The sequence below is a fragment of the Eriocheir sinensis genome, chromosome 56, assembly GCF_024679095.1.
Source record: "Eriocheir sinensis breed Jianghai 21 chromosome 56, ASM2467909v1, whole genome shotgun sequence".
Taxonomy (NCBI): Eukaryota; Metazoa; Arthropoda; class Malacostraca; order Decapoda; family Varunidae; genus Eriocheir; species Eriocheir sinensis.
This window is the reverse complement of record NC_066564.1, coordinates 8767254-8788977: the sequence shown is the minus strand read 5'-3', so window position 1 is coordinate 8788977 and position 21724 is coordinate 8767254. Positions and strand designations below refer to the sequence as shown.

The window sequence follows — 21724 nt, the reverse complement described above, 5'->3', positions numbered from 1 at the left end:
AGGCAAGGGAGTAAGGAGGGAAGGAAAGAGTGGATGAAGAAGGGAATGAGGAAGAAACAGTGAATAAAAAGGGGAAACAGAAGATAGGGATGAAGAGAGGGAGAAACGAAGAAAGAGGAGGGTAATGATGAGGCGTTGGAGGGAAAGAGTAAGTGAAATAGGGAGGAAAGAGTGGATAAGGGAAGGGTAAGGACGAAGAGGGTAAGGATGAGGCGTAGGAGAGAGGTGAAGGGGAAAGCAAGGGCAAGGGTGTAAGGAGGGAGGGACGCTGGAGAGAGCACTGGATTCCCCTCGGCCGGTCCTTAACCCTAAAGCCGAGAGAGGCACAAACAAACTAGCTTCAAAGAGATTCAGAATGGCCTTGAGGGTGTTTGCTGCCTGTCATTACTACTATTATTATTTTCATTATTGTTATTATTATTGTTATTGTTAATAGTAGTAGTATGTATTGATTCACTAATGTATTTTTTGTATTTATTTATTTACTTATCCGGTGGTTCGTTCTAGTTTCAACCACTTTTTCCTTCCCACGCGCGTCCTTCGTCCAGGCTAGGCGAGTGGGGATGAAGCGGGGATGTGTGGGGGTTGAGGGGATAAGGGGAAGAGAGAGAGAGAGAGAGAGAGAGAGAGGGAATGGCGCATTATTTTATACAAGTAAGATTTTTATTTCTTCCCTCCAGCGTGGCGAAAAATAATCCTAGGCAGAATTACTACAAATACTATTACTACTACAAATACCACCACTACTACACGTGCATACACTGAGCTTTCTCTACCATACACAACGTTAGGTAAATATACATAACACGAAGATTGTTGGAATTCCCTCACTGTTTAGCGTCAAGGCCGTGTATGGGCAAAGGAAAGAAGAGAATAGAGGAATATTACAACGGAAGTGGATGTGATTGACGTGGTCCTCAGTGACATTACAAGTAGTGGTGGTGATGAATTGCTCTCATATGGGGGTCATTTTTATGTTTTAGAGTCGCTTTAGTTTCTGTAAAAAATATATTTCTTGATTTTGTTGCTCTTGAGGCGCCTCCAATGCTGTAAAAATAAATAACAATCTTCGGATCCCTCGTGTGTGTGTGTGTGTGTGTGTGTGTGTGTGTGTGTGTGTACCGGCGCCTCCCCGGGGACACAGCCAGCACCAGCGGCCATAACATAAATCAACGGCACGTACTCGTCTTCCTCGGTGAGACAATAATCATAAATTTTAGATTGAAAAGAAATTCATGTTGTTGATAAAGGTTTACGTTGTCATAATGTGTGAAATCAATTTTCTTGTTGACACTAAGTGGTTGAGAAGACGAAGGAGAGCCTCACCCTTCCTCCAGCCCCTCTCTCTCTCTCTCTCTCTCTCTCTCTCTCTCTCTCTCTCTCTCTCTCTCTCTCGTGTGTGTGTGGTGGCGTTTATTACCCACGCCGAGGAAGGCCAAGGCCGTGTCGTTCCCGCACCCTCCGTGGCCAGACATCAGGGTGTTGGTCTCGGCGTGAACCAGACAGTTGAAGGGGGAAAGTGCTGTATATACCTCTGACATATATCATTTGTCTGCTTCGGTTATTATGTACCTCTTTTAACCAGGCTCATGGGGACAGGTTACCATTAGATTGGGCTGGTTACACTTTAGGTGGGGTTAAATTGTTTGGTCATGATATTCTTAGTTGACAGCCGGAGTTGCACGACGCGACACACGGGACAACCTTTTATTGATTTTCACCACCGGGATAAATAAATTTTACCCTTGGCAGCGCTTCATTATTTACGCGGCTGCAGTTTATATGAGCAAACAAAAATATGTACAGTTTTCCAGTAAATCCAAAGGAATAATAAACCCATATTACCCGAGGCCGGACCGTCTAGACAGGGCAGCTATCAGCCAGACATCGGTGATCCACGGGGCGTCAGGGAAGGCACTCACTCGCCGGGGGAGTTAGGCGTCTGTTCATATTTTCTACTACGACATAGGTGAATGGCAAATTATTTTAACCCGGTAGCTGCGGGGGTCATGTTTCTTAGGTTAGGTTAGGTTAGGTTAGGTTAGGTTAAAGGCCCCTCTAAGTAAAATAATGGGAAAGAATCATCACTCACGCAAACCATTTCATAATATATATCAATGCATGTGTGATCAGTTTATGCATCATCTATTTTCGAAGGTTTATATCATGGCAGAAATTTGCCCCGTCGCTGGTACACGGTAAAGCCGCAAATTTGGCCCGTCGCTGCTACCGGGTTAAGCAGAATATACCGCAAGCCTTTACTAAAAAAATGTTAACCATAAAATACTTAGTCTACGGTTCTTGCTCCCATTGTTTAGCTGTTGATGCAGGACATGATACTATATTACCCAAGCTTAGTTCACTTTGCGACGTTAAGTGTTTTACTCGTATAACAGAGACAAGGTATCGCTATCATTTGTATTTGACTAACTTTAAATGATCAATTCTTAATGTTAGGGGAAGCCTCTGCGGTAAGCGGTCGTCTTCCCTTATCCAACCCGCCCTAAAGAGATGAATATATTATCAAGCACAGGAGCGGACCTCTAGTTTTTTTTCTTATCACATTTAAAAGAATTATATATACATATTCATGCCATAGACAACAGAACAGTGAATACAAACTCACTATGGAAAAAAAAACAAGGAGTAGGGGATGGGGAGCCACCTGTAAGGAGTTAAAATGCGTATACCTATATATTCACCTTTCTCGTTTCGACTAAGAGGTATCAGGCAGGAACACCTACAAGAGATCCGTCCTCTCGACCCCTCAAGTTTTACTGTTGCTGGTTGATGTTTTTAGTGTCTATCTTAGATTTTGTAAAGAAATTCCGGAAGAAAATGATTACTTAATATAGGCGTGCCTCTGTCAAAACTGAAGTAGCATACCACGCTGTTTTCCAGTCCATGTTGCGGAGGGTTTAGCATGCAACATGTGAAGGAAGTTTCGTAATGTCTCCCGTGCCGGTTATGGAAGAGAACGTGTACTCGACCAAGAGAAAATGGATATCTTGCGGGGAAGTAGAGGAAACTTGCAAGAACCCTTCAAGAGCTCATGCTTGTTGCTAAGACGGTAACACCTTGCCATGCCCATCCCACGCTGAAAACTTTGATTTAATTCGTGATGAAGATGAGGAGGAGGTGAAAGAGGAGCTTTAATCAATGGAAGAGTATATTCGAGTATCATAGGGGGCCCATATGGGAATGAAACACCACAATTATTACTTGATCTACCATGGATTCTGTCATGATTTGTGAGGGATCTTTAATTGGCATCACATGAGCACCTTCTCAGGTATGCATCACGAGGGGGGAGACTGATTTAATACGGAGTCGATTAAGGCGAAGAACACCTTTTCCTTTGTTACACATCTCCGCAGAAGAGCACACTGCAATAAGAAACATGAAGCCCAAGGCGCGACTCGGCCACACCCGCATCACAAGCTCATAAACAGGAGTAACCTCAACAACAAACGGTTACAGTTATCTGGAGATGCTTAATCTCCTGCCGAGGAAGAGTACATCAACAATAACAAAAGCTGTAATAACCTCTGCTGTAGCTGCTACTGCTATTACTAGTGTCATCACTGTAATTAGATATGCATCGCAAGCCATGAAACTAAACTTTTTGTCCTGTAATCTTCATTGTTTCCATGATTTAGGTTCAATTATAAATTATAAATTACATATATCAAGTTTTTACTTGATATGAATATAAAGCAAGAGGATATGTAACGTGTGTGTGTGTGTGTGTGTGTGTGTGTGAGAGAGAGAGAGAGAGAGAGAGAGAGAGAGAGAGATTACACAACTTATCCCTACAATGGTTGTCTCGTTTTCGTTAGTTCAGAAGGTCTGGGTATTATCGTTATCATGGAAACCGGGGCGAAAGAAAGCCTTGTGATTGGCTGGGGCTGGCGTGAACTGTGACGCAGTTGTGGCGGCTCCGCGAGGCCCCGAAGCCTTGACGCAGCGGAGAGCAGCAGCGGCAGTACGTGTCAGTCGTCAGTGATCTATTTTATCTTTTTTGTGTGTGTTGTTTGACGTGCGCTATCCTCGTCCTCACCGTCGTGAAGGCCAAGACGTCGGGGTGGCGAGGAGGTGACCAGGTGACAGGTGAGCCCAAGGATGGCTGGAGTACAGGCGGATGAGTTGTATAATGGCGATTCGGAAGCGACGCGGACACTGGCGGGTGGCAGGAGGTAGAATCCCTTGATAGTGTTCCAGTTCAGGTACAATCCTATTCCATGCTTGTTATTTAGAGGACATTGTGGGCTTTTGGACTGTGACTTATACTTGTATATGTACTTATCCTTATCGAGGGACTCTAGCAGGAGGTGGGCGGCGCGGCAGGGCAGGGTAGTATTTATTCCTCTATACTCTATAAAAATGTTTGTCGTTACCTGAATGTCCTTTGTGAAGCTGAAGATGCCTTTACATTTTTTGCGTGAGTTAAATTTTTACCACAGCTAGCCCTTGGTGTTGCATTTCTAAGTACTTATTTGGCTACTTGGTCGTGTTTTTGCAAGGGTAACTAAACTAACGTACTTTTTTAAATTGGTTTTGCATGCTATTTCATTTCCGTTAATTAAATATAAGGGATACGTTTATGTGACATGTTATTACTTTTGTGGAAAAACTATAGAACAACTACTCCTCATTTCAATACTCGTAATATTTCAGCACGTGAAAGGCTTATAATTTCAATGCATTTTCGTTAAGGTTTAAACTGCGGGTCTTGCTCATTTGGTGCATAAATCGTCAATGAAAGCAGGGGTGCCGCGCAAGTTTCCAAGTCCAGTTAAAAGGCTCTCGCGATCGCTCCCTCACAAGATCTCATAACAGGCGGACATAAAACGGCCTTTAAGAGTTCTACATTATTTTCTCCTCAGTATTGAAGCAAATAATGGCGTAGGTATTTGTATTTTATAATTTTGAAGGACACTTTGACAAGGTGTCGCTCCGCGTGTGTATCACGGCTGTCGTGTAGGCAACCGCCACCACCTCGATCTTGTCCTCATCGCCGTCGCGTAGTGTACGTTGTGCAGACACCTAATCTTCATTTGGGGAAAGGGGCAAAGCCTCCCTGTTTGAGGGTTTGAGGGAGGGTCGAGGGGGCCGGAACTCCCCCGTTAATGGGGGGTTGTTGGGGGCGAAGCCCCCCGTTTGGTAATTTACGGTTATAAACTCCTCCTCCTCAGCAAAACTTTTGTGATTAAAATATTGATGAATTTGACCAATATGATGGCGACGATGAACCAGAACATTGTGACAACATGATACTGAATTAGATATAATAGTGATGATCCACAATCAGCAGAATATGATGGCAATGATGAATTACATAATATAGATGATGATAGATGATAAAGACGTAGAACAACATGATGATAAAATTTTTACACAATAACGATGATGGAAAATGGGAAACTACTAAGGATTTCAGAGGCTGTGCGGCCTCGTTTTTTGGGAATAATATCGTAACGAACAATCGTATCGGTACGAGATTTTGCGACAGTGTATTTCACACACTGCCTTAATTTTGAAGGGTATCGCCAACCGCCACAAGTAGAGAATAAAGGCACTTGTCCCTATACCAAGAGGGTAAAGTCATCAGTGTCAGGCAAAGATACGAACACAACTACCAGAGGCTCCGCCCACCTTGTTCCTCTCTCTCTCTCTCTCTCTCTCTCTCTCTCTCTCTCTCTCTCTCTCTCTCTCTCTCTCTCTCTCTCTCTCTCTCTCTCTCATGTAGCTTCGTAACTATAATGAATGAAAGGCATGCATTAATTGTAGTGGCGTTATATACTCTTTCTAATACTGATAGGCATCCTTTAAATAAAGTTGAGAGTAGGGTAACGTGTTACTTACATAGCCTAATTACCTCCGTAACTATTGGTAGCGTAGTGGTTTGGTGGTTTATGGTGTACGTTTTCGTAGGGCTATTGTATAGCATGTACCTACTGATAAAAGTAATGGTGCTCTTATCGCCAAATTATAGTGGTGCTATTAATTTTATTGTCAGGGAAGAGCTGAAAGTATGGTAACGGGAAGAATTGCGAAGGTATAACAACAAAAAACAAACGAGAGAGAAACAAATACAAGCGAGCAATCGTTCTACCATCAATCATGGTAGTCATCATTTACCACCTCACCCTACTCTCACATGTCATTACGTCCACGGCCCAGATGTGTATCACTATGCTCAAAATTAAAGTCCCAGTATCACATCAAGCATGCCTTAATTGAAAAAAAAAAAATCATTCTCGAGTATGTATGTATCTTCCAGAGAGAGAGAGAGAGAGAGAGAGAGAGAGAGAGAGAGAGAGAGATTGAGGGAGAAGGGAGGAGGCGGGAGATGGAGGGAAGAGGAACAAGGTGGGCGGAGCCTCTGGTAGTTGTGTTCGTATCTTTGCCTGACACTGATGACTTTACCCTCTTGGTATAGGGACAAGTGCCTTTATTCTCTACTTGTGGCGGTTGGCGATACCCTTCAAAATTAAGGCAGTGTGTGAAATACACTGTCGCAAAATCTCGTACCGATACGATTGTTCGTTACGATATTATTCCCAAAAAACGAGGCCGCACAGCCTCTGAAATCCTTAGTAACATAGAGGAAATATTACATGAGGAGGCAGTGGAGGAGGAGGTGGTGATCAGAGCACGCCAGATGAGGCTTGAGGTGGAGAAATGCCCGCAGGAAATTGGAAAATAGGGATGGGGATGCCCTGCGGGGCATGATGGCATGCAAGAATAGAGGTGCCGATAGCCTGGTCAGGAATGCTTGATGCCACACCCGCTACACCTTCCTGCTGGCAGCCGTCCTTGTTGCGATGGCCGCCCTGCTGGACCTAAGGCTGCCACCTCTTGACAACTTGGATGAAGGTGGCAGCAGTGGAATGGCTGTGTGACCTTGCTGAATGAAACAATTGATGAAACCAACTGAACGATGCGGCAAAACAAGAGACTGAAGACCATAGTTTTAGTGCCATAAGACAAATAGGAGAATAGAGGAAACTGCAGGATGTAGTGATAAAAATGGTGCCAAGCTTGAGAGACATGACATATGTGGAGAAATTGGAAAGATTGTGTTTGCCTTCCTTGGAGGAGAGACAAAAGATATCTGATTGCAGTGCACAGGCAATGAAGGAGATGAAACCAATCAACAGTGGAAGACAGCAATGACCTGTTTAAATGGGACACAAGAAATACACCAAAATAAGTTGAGAGACAAAGTGCCAGCAAGATATCACGAAAACTTGCTTTCCTCACTGATACTTGGAAAGACCAAAAAAAGTGGTAATTCAAAAACTATTCATGAATATAAAGCAGGCTTAACTCTCGCAGACCCGGAGATATATTTTGTTCATTCATTTCAGTGGCAGGGAGCGGGCAAGGTTGAAGGAGGTAGCTAGCAGATCTAATGGTCGCGCTGTGGAAAGAACTGTCATTGAGCGTTGCTATACACTTACTTTTAAAATTGATCATCTCACTCACAACTTGCCCTAAAATGATGCAGATAGCGTCATGTGCTGCTTTTTGGTAAATATTTAGCCTGTTGTTGAGCCAAGGTCCCTGACGCCTAATGTATCTTTGGGGTTTCCGGACAACATTTTGTGAATGACACGAAATGCATTCTTGGGACTGAGGGTGTTAATAAACTGAGTTTGAAAATGGGACCCAACAAGTGTAGCTCGCTTCCTGTACACACACACACACACACACACACACACACACACTACGAGCTCTGTGCTCTTCCGTAGGGGAATGGCTGGTTGTCTCGAGAGAGACCCGCAGCAGACCAAGTGGTGAATTACACACACACACACACACACACACACACACACACACACACACACACACACACACACACACACACACACACGAGATATTATAATATTTGGTGCAGTACACCCTCGCTTTAATGAACCAATTGGGGGAAAGGAATTGATTTGACGTTATATTCAATAATTCGCCACATCCCAGGGATCCGATCTTTTCGCATGTAACAAACCTCATCTGTTATATGAGGTGAAATGTTTGCTATGTCCAATCATTTCTGATTATAATAGATGTATTAGATGAAAGGTGAGGCACAGAAAGACAAGATTGGAGGTGATTACAGTTGGGCAGATGCTATACACACACTACCCCGTCGGCTTTGCTAAAACCTGCGCTGATCGACATGTGTTCATGTTCAGCCAGCCTGCCATGGAACCAAATCCCACACTTAGTGAATTTGTTCAGCAAATCCCCTGCATATATGTACTGCACTGGCCCAAAAAGTTCCTTGAAGCCAAAATTTGTTATATCGAGGTATGTAAAGGCGAGGGTTTACTGTGTTGGTGTGAAAATAGTAAATGCTTAAATAAATGCTTTTATTTTTCATGCATCAAATAGATTGGAATTACTGGGTAACAAATAACCCACTGCTATTGCTACAATTTTCTACAGATGGTAAATGAATAACATGACAGCAAAGGAACATTTTTCCCTCTTCATTTTCTATCTTGTTTTTCTTTTTCTTTTTTACATCTTCTTGAGGAGCAGGTTTACATTCTTTTGCAACACTGATATGGATAAAAGGTACTCAACAACTGTCTACAGCAAATACAGTATTTGTTAATTTTCTCTGGAAAAGTATTTGTCCTTTAGTTAACTCATGCCTATTTCTAAATAATATTTCCTCTACCTTACACATGTTTCCATCAATATATTTTATGCATCACAGATTTTCATAATAGAAAATATATTAGCATCTAATTTCTTATTGTAAGAGGAGTTATATACAGTACAAGTTTACATTACAGCTACAATGCATACATATACAAACCAGCATTACTACTTTTTTCTCTCAAAAGGATCTGACCACACTTTCATATCTGAAAAGGGAAATGGGCATTAGTTAGGCAGGACATTTACAGTTGCTTCTCTTACATACATTTTACAGAAAAAAAATTAACTATCTATCTACTCTGGTACCTGCTCAGAGAAACTCCCTTGCATATAGGCTGCTCTCCAAACACACTATCCTTGCATACTCCATCCTCTCATTCTTCTGTCTCTTAATTCTTTCAAATACTCAACCACCCTATCCTCTTAATTTACTTGGGGTTGCTCTTCTGCATGCATAGCACCAACCTGTGTGTTCTTTGTCATCTCTTTCTTTCCCATTTTCTTCTAATTGATAAACCAACTGAGGTGCTGCACTTCCTCACTTGCTTCGTTTTTTTTCTTCTTTTTTTCACATAGCCTAATGTGTATACTTTTAACTTTAATATTTGACACAATATTCATCTATCTTCCTTTTACTAGCTTCGATCACTTATTTCACTCCTTTTAGCTACTATTCTCCTTTTTATTTTTATTCGTACTCTTCTACTGGGATATTCTGCTCAGTAGACTTATTTACACATGTATATATCTTTTTACTCATTCTCTGAACTTCTTAATGCTTCAGAAAATGTTTCTTTACACTGAATTAAATTGATGTTGATTCATTATCACCTACTTCAGGTATTAAAGAACTTAAACATTGTTGAATCATATCTTTAACTGTAGTATTCTCTGAGTCCTTCAATCTGAGTGACATAACATTAAAGCTTGTGATCCTGACAGGCATACTTACTCCCTGGCTGTACCTCTTCTTGGTTGATGCCTTTTCGGTTTTCAGATTGAGCCTTTTCTGGAAAAAAAGTAAACATAAATAATAACATCCTAACAAACTTTGTTTGTTTTGAGCTGAAAGTTTGCTATGTCCAACTATTTCTGTATACTATAACTGTTTGTTGGTTATATTATATGAGGCGTGCCGCGCCAGAACCTCGTAACCGAAAAATCGTAGTTTTGAGAAAATCGCGCATAAAGTTAAACACTGACAATGCACCTAAGAATGGTCAGAATATGTAATAACTATACATCAAATGAAAGGTTTTGAAGAGTTCTGTTTTGTTAATTAGGTTCTGATAGGAAATCGGAAAATTTTTGGTTTATTGAAATAAATTAATGAAACCCCTACTCAGTGGCGGAAAAAAAAAAATTTGCTGGAATTTTTTTACAATTTTATTATAAAAGTACTTGTTTTTATTAGGAATATGTGAAGGTTTCATGATGATAGCTGTGAAAATGAAAATGTTATGATTTTTTTACCGAGCGAAATTTTTTTTTTAATCCGTACCGGAACTTTAATACTCCTATCCATTACATTGACTTCCTCCTATGTTCAAAATTATTAAGTACGTGTTGTAAAATGGAATATGTGAAGATTTCATGATGATAGCTGGCTCATCCTACACGTGCGTCTTGGTTACGTGGTTTTGGCCCACGCCTCAGGGAGTTAGTCGCGACTTTTTTTTGCGTGTCGAGACCAGACTAACTGTCTTAGCACCCTGTTTTAGGTGGCTGGAAGGTCGGATTTCCTCTGTCCGACCACGGTATATGACAATTCCACCTCTCTGCTCTCTGGGGCAGCCATTATCTCAATTTCTCAAATTTCAGGGTTACGAGGTTCTGGCGCGGCACGCCTCATATGAAAGGTGAGGCATGGAAGGATGAAACGGAGGTGTATTTACGGTCCGGCAGACAAAGCTAGAGTGACTAGAGGCACACTGCTCTGCCACCTGATGTGTGTGTACATGTTGGGCCGGCCCACCAATGAACCAAACCTCTCATTTACTGAACTTGCTCGGTAAATCCCCACATATACCAGACAGACCCCAATACTTCAATAAAGTCAAAATTAGCGACACCAAGGTTTGTAAAAGTAAGGGTTTACTAATATCTTCTGTTCAGCAACATGCAAGCCCGGAGTAAATGTTGAATTAAAGATATTCTCTTAATGCAAAACAATGATTGAGAGTGATAAATTCTGGATACACTGACTCCACAGAATATTATTGACAATAAACAATCAAACCACTTAAAATGGATGAAGATAAGAATTTTTTTTTTGCTGTAGGGCAAGTGTTGGTCTTGCTTTTAAGAATAATAATTGATTATTCTACTGAGCATGTTTTGTAGTCTTGATCTGTCTACATCTAATGTAGAGGAGTAGAGTTTGCTTACTGTATTGATCGACGTTCATCATTGGGTAAATGACAATGGGGTAAAGTGTGGCACCGATGAACCCAATCAAGCCACCAACTAGTAGGTTGTACCGCCACCCTTGGAGAATACCCATCATCTACAACAAAGGGAACCAATTAAAATTTGGCATGACAATCAGGACTGACCACTTACCTGCCACTTGCATTGTCTTACCACCTTAAATGTGTTCATGAAGCCACACCTTGACAAAGTGAGCAGGCTTACATGCTGCAGTAGGGCCAGGGCAGACAGGTGCAACCAAACTACAAGGACCATTGTGTTTGCCCTTCAATAGTTTCCTTTTTAAGAAATAATGCCTAGCTGAGGAATGCTTTCTTCTCTCCTATATTTCCATACATAATTATTTGAATTAAGTATTTGAATAAAATATTGTAGTATTTTGTCTCACACCTCTATTCGTGAAGCCAATCCGAGGTACTGGATTTTGGCTTAGGTATTACAAGTTTACCTATTTGTTACCAGCTTTTGGGGCTCGGGTCACGGGTCAGTATTATTTCAGAATTACACCCAGGATTACTTATTACAAGTTTACCTATACAAGCTTTATTAGGGCTCAGGTCATGGGTTGGAATTATTTCAGAATTACACCCAAGATTACTCATTGCAAGTTTACCTATACAAGCTTTACTAGGTAGGGCTCAGGTGGTGGATCAGTGTTATTTCAGAATTACACCCAAGCTTACTTATTACAAGTTTACCTATATAAGCTGTATTAGGGCTCAGGTGGTGGGTCGGTGTTATTTCAGAATAACACCCAAGCTTATTACAAGTTTACCTCAACAAGCTTTATTAGGGCTCAGGTAATGGGTTGGAATTATTTCAGAATTACACCCATGCTTACTCATGACAAGTTTACCTATATAAGCTGTATTAGGGCTCAGGTGGTGGGTCGGTGTTATTTCAGAATTACACTCAAGCATACTCATGACAAGCTTATATGCCTGGGGGGCTTGAGTGATCGCTAAAGCTTACTCGTGTTAGTGGGGACGGCAGGGACAGGCACAGGCTCAGGCAGACTGGTGTTCACCCTCCCGTCCACCGTTTGTTTACGTCCACTGACAGAAAATGGACCCGGCCGTGTTGTTGCGAGGGAGACTTGTCTGTTTTACCGTGTTACCTGCGGGTCTTTTTAATTAGGTCGGTATTATAAGACATTATCTCACATGAACTACTTCTAAAGGTGAAAGAGGGGATCAGTCGGGTTCCAATGAGTGTTTCTTTCTTCACGGTTCAGGAGAAGGATCAAACTACCACCAGGGTCATAAAACTTACACGTACCCTGGAAATGTTCTAAACTCCTACGAAAGCTTTGTCAAATATGTGAATTTGGGCGACGAAATGTTTAGTATTACGGCCCAGTATTTCAAAGGGGGGACTTGTCTGTTTTGCCGTGTTACCAGAGGGTCTGCTAATATTTCAAAGGGAGGGACTTGTCTGTTTTGCTGTGTTACCAGAGGGTCTGCTTAATATTTCAAAGGGAGGGACTTGTCTGTTTTGCCGTGTTACCAGAGGGTCTGCTAATATTTCAAAGGGAGGCACTTGTCTGTTTTGCCGTGTTACCAGAGGGTCTGCTAATATTTCAAAGGGAGGGACTTGTCTGTTTTGCCGTGTTACCAGAGGGTCTGCTAATATTTCAAAGGGAGGGACTTGTCTGTTTTGCCGTGTTACCAGAGGGTCTGCTAATATTTCAAAGGGAGGACTTGTCTGTTTTGCCGTGTTACCAGAGGGTCTGCTAATATTTCAAAGGGAGGGACTTGTCTGTTTTGCCGTGTTACCAGAGGGTCTGCTAATATTTCAAAGGGAGGGACTTGTCTGTTTTGCCGTGTTACCAGAGGGTCTGCTAATATTTCAAAAGGGGGACGTGTCTGTTTTGTTGTGTTACCAGAGGGTCTGCTAATATTTCAAAAGGGGGACTTGTCTGTTTTGTTGTGTTACCAGTGAGTCTGCTTTTAATAATTCAAAGGGGGTACTTGTCTGTTTTGTTGTGTTACCAGTGAGTCTGCTTTTAATAATTCAAAGGGGGTACTTGTCTGTTTTGTTGTGTTACCTGTGAGTCTGCTTTTAATAATTCAAAGGGGGGACTTGTCTGTTTTGTTGTGTTACCAGTGAGTCTGCTTTTAATAATTCAAAGGGGGGACTTGTCTGTTTTGTTGTGTTACCAGTGGGTCTGCTTAATATTTCAAAGGAGGGGACTTAATAATTGTCTGTTTTGCCGTGTTACCAGTGGGTCTGGTTAATATTTCAAAGGAGGGGACTTAATAATTGTCTGTTTTGCCGTGTTACCTGTGGGTCTGCTTAATATTTCAAAGGGAGGGACTTGTCTGTTTTGTTGTGTTACCAGTGGGTCTGCTTAATATTTCAAAGGAGGGGACTTGTCTGTTTTGTTGTGTTACCAGTGGGTCTGCTTAATATTTCAAAGGGAGGGACTTGTCTGTTTTGTTGTGTTACCAGTGGGTCTGCTTAATATTTCAAAGGAGGGGACTTGTCTGTTTTGTTGTGTTACCAGTGGGTCTGCTTAATATTTCAAAGGAGGGGACTTGTCTGTTTTGTTGTGTTACCAGTGGGTCTGCTTAATATTTCAAAGGAGGGGACTTGTCTGTTTTGCCGTGTTACCAGTGGGTCTGGTTAATATCAAAGGGGGGGACTTAATAATTGTCTGTTTTGCCGTGTTACCAGTGGGTCTGTTTTTAATATTTCGAAGTCACCCCTACATGTGTACAGAGTAATAATCCACCTTAACTTTAGATATATGCGTTATGTAATAGAAGAAAATCTGTTGACAAATACCTACGTTAACTTCTAAACAACTTCAGTGTAAAATAATAGACAAAAAAAGCGAAAATAAATAGCAAAAATATATAACCATCAGAAATTCCACCCATCTGATGGACGCGATTGTTTCTGGAGCAGTGTTTATTTCCTCTATTGTGGGTTACAGGGGCCGTGTTGTATCGTTTTCGGGAAAAACTTTTAAACAAATTGTCGGATAAGAAATAATCTGGCACAGCTTGTTTCAGACCTTGCCCTAGTTTGTTCAATTTATTTAATTTACAAGATCTGGATATTTGAAGCATTTATAGGAGTAACGGAAGGGTAAACTCGGCTAAATGTAGTGGGTCGCGGTGATAAGGCTCTCATAGGCAAAAAATACTGCACCAACCCCGCCTTATTTCGGAACCTTAGTCTCGAGGGGAGGGGGTTAGGGCACTGAATTTAACATTATCTGAGCTGCTTTGGAACTATCAGAGGCTTAGCTTTCATAAATAGCCATGCACAACCAAGTGCTGGAGGTGTGTTAATACATGAGTACACATAGGGTAGTTTAGTTATGCATATTTTTATAATAATCATTTCGCAAAAAAGCGCCAGAACCATCACTGCACTCCGTTACGTGAAATTGTATGACCGGCGGCTTTAGCTTGAGATAAAATGGTAAAAAAAAAGTACACAGTGATGCTTGATGTGTCGCCAGAAACTGCAGGTGATGCGTGGCTGGAGTAGGTGTTAATACAAAGAATTATCATCTTCATTGCTCAGTATTTTTCAATGAAGTTACTGAAAAAAGTAAATATATCGGTAACACATACACCTCGTATTGGCATATTACATTTACAACACTCAAAACAGTATGTATGCACCCTACAGCAAAACTATAGTACATCTTTAATTAACGTGAACAAATTAAAAAAATAGTGAAATGGCCGCATTGATGAGTCTGCTTCGTCCTTGTCAAAGAGAATTATCTGATAGATTAGCTTATGCGTGTATGCGGTGTAAATGTTTTGAAAGGTTTCAGTTTTTCATGATATCAGGCAAACTAAAACCTGGCGTGAGGTGAACGAATATTACCCCGAACCACCGTGTTACTGCAGCCCAGGTGAGGAGGCAGAGAGGCAGAGAATAGAGATAGATGGAATAATAACCGTTTAATTGGTCGGCATTTATATAAGGGAAGAGAGAGAGAGAGAGAGAGAGAGAATGTGCAAAAGCAAAAATGCTTCTTTGATCTGACTTTTCCCAGGTAACATCGATTCAACGCACTCTGACCTCAGTTATCTGTGCATGGATCAACTGTATAAAGAAGAACGCGTGAAGCAGTCTAGACATTTGGAACAGTGCTGAAATGAAATATGTGTCTGCGTATGAAGGTTGAAGGTTGGGGTGGGAGTGTTAGGGATAATAGAGGATAGATAATATATGTGTGGGGATAAAGGTTTATGGTTGGGGAGGGAATGTTAGTGTTAATAGGGAATAGATAATATATGACTGCGGATGAAGTTTAAAGGTTGGGAAGTGAATGTTAGTGAAATATCGCTTAGTTTATTGTTTTTTGGGGGTAGATATGAGCTTAAGAGAAGTACGGCAGAGGCACGATGCAAGTTGTATTACCTCAAACATACAGCTGGAGTTTTGGTTCTAGTGTGTTCAGCCGCTTGGAAGGATTTTTCAAAGAGCCAGATAGATAGATAGAATTTTTAAGACTCTCTCTCTCTCTCTCTCTCTCTCTCTCTCTCTCTCTCTCTCTCTCTCTCTCTCTCTCTCTCTCTCTCTCTCTCTCTCTCTCTCTCTCTCTCTCTCTCTCTCTCTCTCTCTCTCTCTCTCTCTCTCTCTCTCTCTCTCTCTCTCTCTCTCTCTCTCTCTCTCTCTCTCTCTCTCTCTCTCTCTCTCTCTCTCTCTCTCTCTCTCTCTCTCTCCGGATATTCACTTAGCATATGTTTTTCTCTTCCTCGTGTCTTGTGTCTCTTTTCTTACAATTTCCACTTCAGGTTCTTTTTTCTGTCTCGCTTTTCCTTCTGGTATATATGCATTTTTTCTTTTAACTGTAGATTATCCTAAATATATTTTAACTCGGATGGAATACATTATTCTAGTTTCCAACTTCGAGGCATCTTACCTCCCTGGGAATTTCCAAAAGTTTCACCAGTTTTGCATTCTCCAAACTTCTCGTATAATATGGTTCCGAGATACGTCTTCTTTTCTTTTCCACTCCCACTTGTATTCGTATCTCAAGCTGGCTGTATAGCTTTGCACTTTAGCATGGATCCTTTCCGCGGATAGCGTGACGGCGCCTCGTCCAGCAGCGTGAGCCAATGCAAGATGGCGCCTCTATAAACACTTGCCTGCGCCACAACGGGCTGGGGCAGACAATCAGGGCCTACTAAGAAAGCCTACCGGTGCCATAGGCGAAAAAAAAATATCGTATTCGTATCTCTAGGGTCAGCCTTTATCGTGATATTGCTGTGGTGGTGAGAATATAAATTAATACAAGGTACATAACTAATTCTTCAAACCTTTCCTTTTTATGGCTCTTTTTTGTTGAACTTTTACCATCACGACCTATTTGGAAGTTTTAATGATTCCAAAAGACGTGTCCCTCCCGCCGTCTGGAATTTAGTGTCATTTTTTTAAGCTGTGACTCAGTGTGTAGTCCATCGCGAGCCTGCCTGAAGGCCCCTGATCTAGGTGAGGTAGCAGCCCTGTGTCTCTAAGTTAAAGCGAACGAGCCAGCACACGTTCAAAGGCGGCACGGTTCACCTTTCCGCTGCCTTCAGCCTTTTCATTCCCCAGACTTCCTCTTCTCTTTCCGTTTTATAGATTGCTTCTGCGTCTCCTTCTATAGCTACATTTCTTTACTTTCATTACCTTCCATCCTTTCAACATGTTCCCTCTCACGCGATTCTGTTCCTTGCTTATCCTCCCATTCTTCGTTTCTTTTCCTTCTCATTCCTCCCATCACCCCCCCAAAATCTTCCATCCTCGTCTTTCTTTTCCTTTTTATTCCTCCCATCACAACCCCAAAAATCTTCCCCCCTCATCTTTCTTTTCCTTCTTATTCCTCCCATCACAACCCCCAAAATCTTCCACCCTCATCTTTCTTTTCCTTTTTATTCCTCCCATTTTCGTCTCTAATTATATTCACCCTCAAACACCTTGATTTTGACACCCTTCCCATCACCCTTCCCTTTCTTCCTCCCCTCCATTCACCCTTATCACTCCCATTTTACCCCTCCATTTTTCCCTTCCATTTGACATCTCCAATCACACTTTTTCTCCCTTTTTCCTCCTTCCTCCCTCGACCGTTTCCCTTTCCTTCCCCTGTTTCTCCCATTACGACAACATCTCCTGACAACCTCTTTTTCTCTCTCTCTCTCTCTCTCTCTCTCTCTCTCTCTCTCTCTCTCTTCACCTCTTCCTTCCCTCTTCCCTCATTCACCTTTCCCATCACCCTCCCTTTCTCCTCCTCTTAACTCTTCCTCACTCTCACTCTCCTCACCTCATCTTTCCATCCCTCTTCCTTCCTTTCCTCTTCCCTCTTAACTCTTTCCTCACGACTGCATTTTCTGACCCTCTTTCTGCACCCTCCCGTAACCCCTTCTTTCCATTCCTCATCCTTCCCTTTCTCTTTCTTCCTTCCCTCTTCCTTAACTCATCTCTCCCTTCCTCTTCCCCTTAACTCTTCCTCTCGCCTGCATTTCCCAACACCCTCTCTCTGCTCCTCCTTTCCTCTTCTTCATTCTTTCTCTCTCCCCTCCTTCCCTTTTTCCATCCTCCTCCTCACTACTTCATCTCTTGACTGACACCCTCTCTCTTTTTCCTCTCCTCACCTTTTCCTTCCTTTCCTCATCCTTCACCTTTCCCGTCACCCTCCTTTCACCCTCCCTTTCTCCTCTCGCCTGCATTTCCTGACACCCTCTCTCACTTTGCTCCACCTCTCCTCACCTCTCCCGCCAAAAGTGTTGAAACTCTCGCGTCAAAATTTCCTCTCTGTCTAACAACTGGACGCTTTTTTCTCCCACAGCGTAATCTAATCTGGCCTCAGGCACCCACACACTAAATAACATTTGCAATTTTAATCAGCTATTGATGCCCCGAGTGAAGCAGTGTTGCCAGGCTTAGAAGGAATGGGGGGTGGATGGGGGGGTGAGGGAGGGAGATGGAAAGGGAGGACGGGAGATGGGAAAGATGGGAGGGTGAAGGGAGAGGGGAGGGGAGGAAGGGGGAAGAAGAGAGGTTGGAAAGATGGAATGGTGAAAGGGCGGGAAGGGAAGGGAAGTGAGGGAAGGTTTTCTTATAATCCATTTTCCCCCTCCTCCTCCTCCTCCTCCTCGCAGTCTCCAGACCTTCTTCTTGCAACACAGCTAATCCATTTTTACTTTATTTCAAGGTCAGGGTTTTATCCTCAATTCCTTTTTTTCTGTGGAGGTATAAAGGTTTCTTATGTCAGTGTGTTTTTGGTAGCATGTCTCATTATGTAATTTTGCTTCTCTCTCTCTCTCTCTCTCTCTCTCTCTCTCTCTCTCTCTCTCTCTCTCTCTCTCTCTCTCTCTCTCTCTCTCTCTCTCTCTCTCTCTCTCTCTCTCTCTCTCTCTCTCTCTCTCTCTCTCTCTCTCTCTCTCTCTCTCTCTCTCTCTCTCTCTCTCTCTCTCAACTTTAATTCCTATCAGCCACCGACACCACTAACATTACTATCAGCCTCACCTCCCCCCACTACCACCAACCACCACCACCACCACCACCACCATCACCACCCTGTATCCATGGCAGAGAAATGATCGCAAGTCCTCTTGATAACAATTCGCGTTGAACAAAAGCCAGTTGATTTTTCTTGTAGGGTTAATTAAATGCAAGTGATTTTTCTGCGTGTATAGCACGAGGCAACCATCTGACTTCCATGCAAATGCTGTCTTCATTACCACCGCTGTGACGCGTGCACGGCGGTGTTTGTTTCAGCGGTGGTGCGCCTCGATCAGCTGTCTGTAAGCTGCTGTCTTCGGTTGTTGATGTAATGCTGTGGTAACGATTGTTCTGGGTAGTAACAGACACCTGGTCCTGACAGCATCGACGTTTATCTGTAGTAAAATTGCGGGATCTCGTTAACCTGGTAGCTGCAGGGATCATGTTCTTAAAGGCCCCTCTAAGCGAGAATAATGAGAAAAAATCATCACTCACGCAAACCATTTCATAATATATATCAACGCATTTGTGATCAGTTATTGCATCATCTATTTTTGGGGGGTTTATATCATGGCAAAAATGTGGCCCGTCGCTGCTACCGGGTTAAGCTGCGCGTTGCCTCTGTGGGTGGTGGGCGTGGAAGAGGTGGTAGGTGGATGGGTGGGAGGGCCTCAGGTGGGCGGGAACCTTAGTAGACTGGTCAGTGTTGCGTCACAGTGCCTCGCAACACACGGCGGACGCACGTGTTGCCATAATCCACCTGTTTTGAATACCTGGACGCCCGGTGCCCCCTCGTTGGTACGCCGCTTCCGCCCCCTACTGTTCCACCGGTCGCAAGGTTGTGTTTCGTCAAAGCTATCCAGAACATTATTTTGAACATATATTTTGTCATAAGCCATCAGCTGTGATTACTGTGACTTTCGTTGATCATTCATTACCTAACCCTTCTCCCTTTCCCTCAGTCTGCGGTAGCTGGGTCGTGTTGCGTCAAAGCTGCTCAGAATATTCAAATGGGCATTATTGTTACCGTAAACTGTTTCAAATACCTGGACTTACCTGTCTGGGGAGCGTCTCACCCTAGCGGATAGTCTATTTTCTGAGGTCCAGTAATAAAACTTCGCCTTTATTGATGGAGTGTAGTTAGTTGAATGTGTGTGTGTGTGTGTGTGTGTGTGTGTCCTGGCTAATTATTTACACCTTCCTTACAAGTTTATGTGTGTGTATCTCTATTGGAAAAGAATAAGAAACCACGATGATAAACTGATATTTCTCATCAGCTAAACGCATATATTTTCTGTATTATTGATGTTATAAGAGATACCCGTCATTTATCTTCCATACCTGCAGCTTCCTCACTCTCTTTTCTCCCTCGTCCCTCTTTTCTTTCTTAGGATGGTATTATAAGATACTTTCGTTTCTCACATTAACAATTTCTAAAGGTTAAAGAGGGGATCAGTCGGGTTCTAATGAGTGTTTCCTTAGGTTCACGGTACAGAAGGGTGATCAAACTAACACCAGGGTCATAAAACTACTCCTGGAAATGCCCACAACTCCTACGAAAGCCTTGTCAAATATGTGTTTCCTGAGGCTCACGGTACAGAAGAAGGGTCAGACTAACACCAGGGTCATAAAACTACTCCTGGAAATGCCCACAACTCCTACGAAAGCCTTGTCAAATATGTGTTTCCTGAGGCTCACGGTACAGAAGAAGGGTCAGACTAACACCAGGGTCATAAAACTACTCCTGGAAATGCCCACAACTCCTACGAAAGCCTTGTCAAATATGTGTTTCCTGAGGCTCACGGTACAGAAGAAGGGTCAGACTAACACCAGGGTCATAAAACTACTCCTGGAAATGCCCACAACTCCTACGAAACCCTTGTCAAATATGTGTTCTTGGGCGGCGAAATATCTTATAATAGGGCCCTTAGTCCCACCATCTATCCCTTGGCGTCACCCCTTTCCTTTTTCCCTCGTTCGTTCTTTGCCTCATCACCAAACATCACTTCTCCCTCCACCCATCTGATCCCCTATTTCCTCCTCTCTTCCTCTCTGCCAGCTTCATATCTTACGCATCTTCCCTTCTCTTTCATCTCCCACACCTTCTCTTGCATTGCCTTCTACGTCCTCTTTTCCTCCTCCTCCTCCTCCTCTGCCTGCTAGAATTTTCCCTCACTTTCTTCCACTCCACATCCTCCCCCTCCTGCCTCTTTTTCTGTCCTCACCTCCAGCTTACTTCCCCTCGTTGCCCTTCCCCTCTTCCCCTTCCTCCTCTCCTTCTTTTTCTTCCTTTCTCCCTTGCAATTTTTTTCCCATTCTTTCCTTTCATCGCCTTCTCTCATCCCTCTTCTTCTTCCCTTCTCACTTTCACTCTTTTCACTTTCTCTTATCCTCCTCTTCTTTCGCTTCTTCCTTCCTCCCTCGTCAGTTCCCATTTCCCATTCTTCTCTTCCATTGCCTCCTCCTCCTTCTCTCCATTTTCTTCCTCACCTGCTATCTCTCCCCTCCTCCTGTCCTTCCACTACCTCCTTTTCGCCCTCCTTTTTTCTTCCTCCCTCACAGCTCCCATTCCCTTCCTCCTCCCCTTCTGTTGCTTTCTCTTACCCTCCTTTCCCTTCCTCCCTCACTACCACCTTTTTCCGCCTCCTCCCCTCCCTCCCCTTCCCGCCACGCCGTCACCAGCTGCCCCAACACGCCGTGAAGGCCTTACTTTTATCGTGAGTTTAATCCATTTTCTATTCAGCGGCACCTTTTTCCTTGAGCCGCGGGAACACTGCCCCATCCCTCGGGTACAGATGTTGCCTCGCCGCCACACACCCTCGTCCCCATCTTCCCGGGCGTGGGCGGCGTGCTAACGATGCCACTAAGAAATATCGGCGTTTGCTCTGCCCTGCATTGCTCGTCCGCCTTTTTGGAACAGTAAAAATAAAATATGGAAATGTTAGTGGTTCATCAATCTTCAAGTGTCTCAGTTCTCAGTCTTACTTGATATATCAGTTAAAAAAAAAATGAATCACCAAGGAAAATCTATAGGTTCGTTAACTCATGAAATCAATTTTTTGGCCCAGTGTAGAAGCTTCATGTATCACACACAGATTTGTATGTTTTTTTACTCTGCACATTTCAAAGTAAGTGCCGAGACATTCATCCTTATAATCACATTGACTTA

At 42.9% G+C, this 21724-nt stretch overlaps 1 protein-coding gene across 1 annotated transcript in view; it reads left to right on the top strand.

The window, feature by feature from the left end:
* Nucleotides 1–3812: 3812 nt before the first annotated feature.
* The window catches only part of LOC126984262 (uncharacterized), a 274528-nt gene continuing 256616 nt past the window's right edge, over nucleotides 3813–21724 (top strand). The window contains exon 1 of the mRNA XM_050837881.1: nucleotides 3813–4110. The gene's annotated coding sequence lies outside the window, so the exon portion shown is untranslated. The remainder of the gene's footprint in view (nucleotides 4111–21724) is intronic.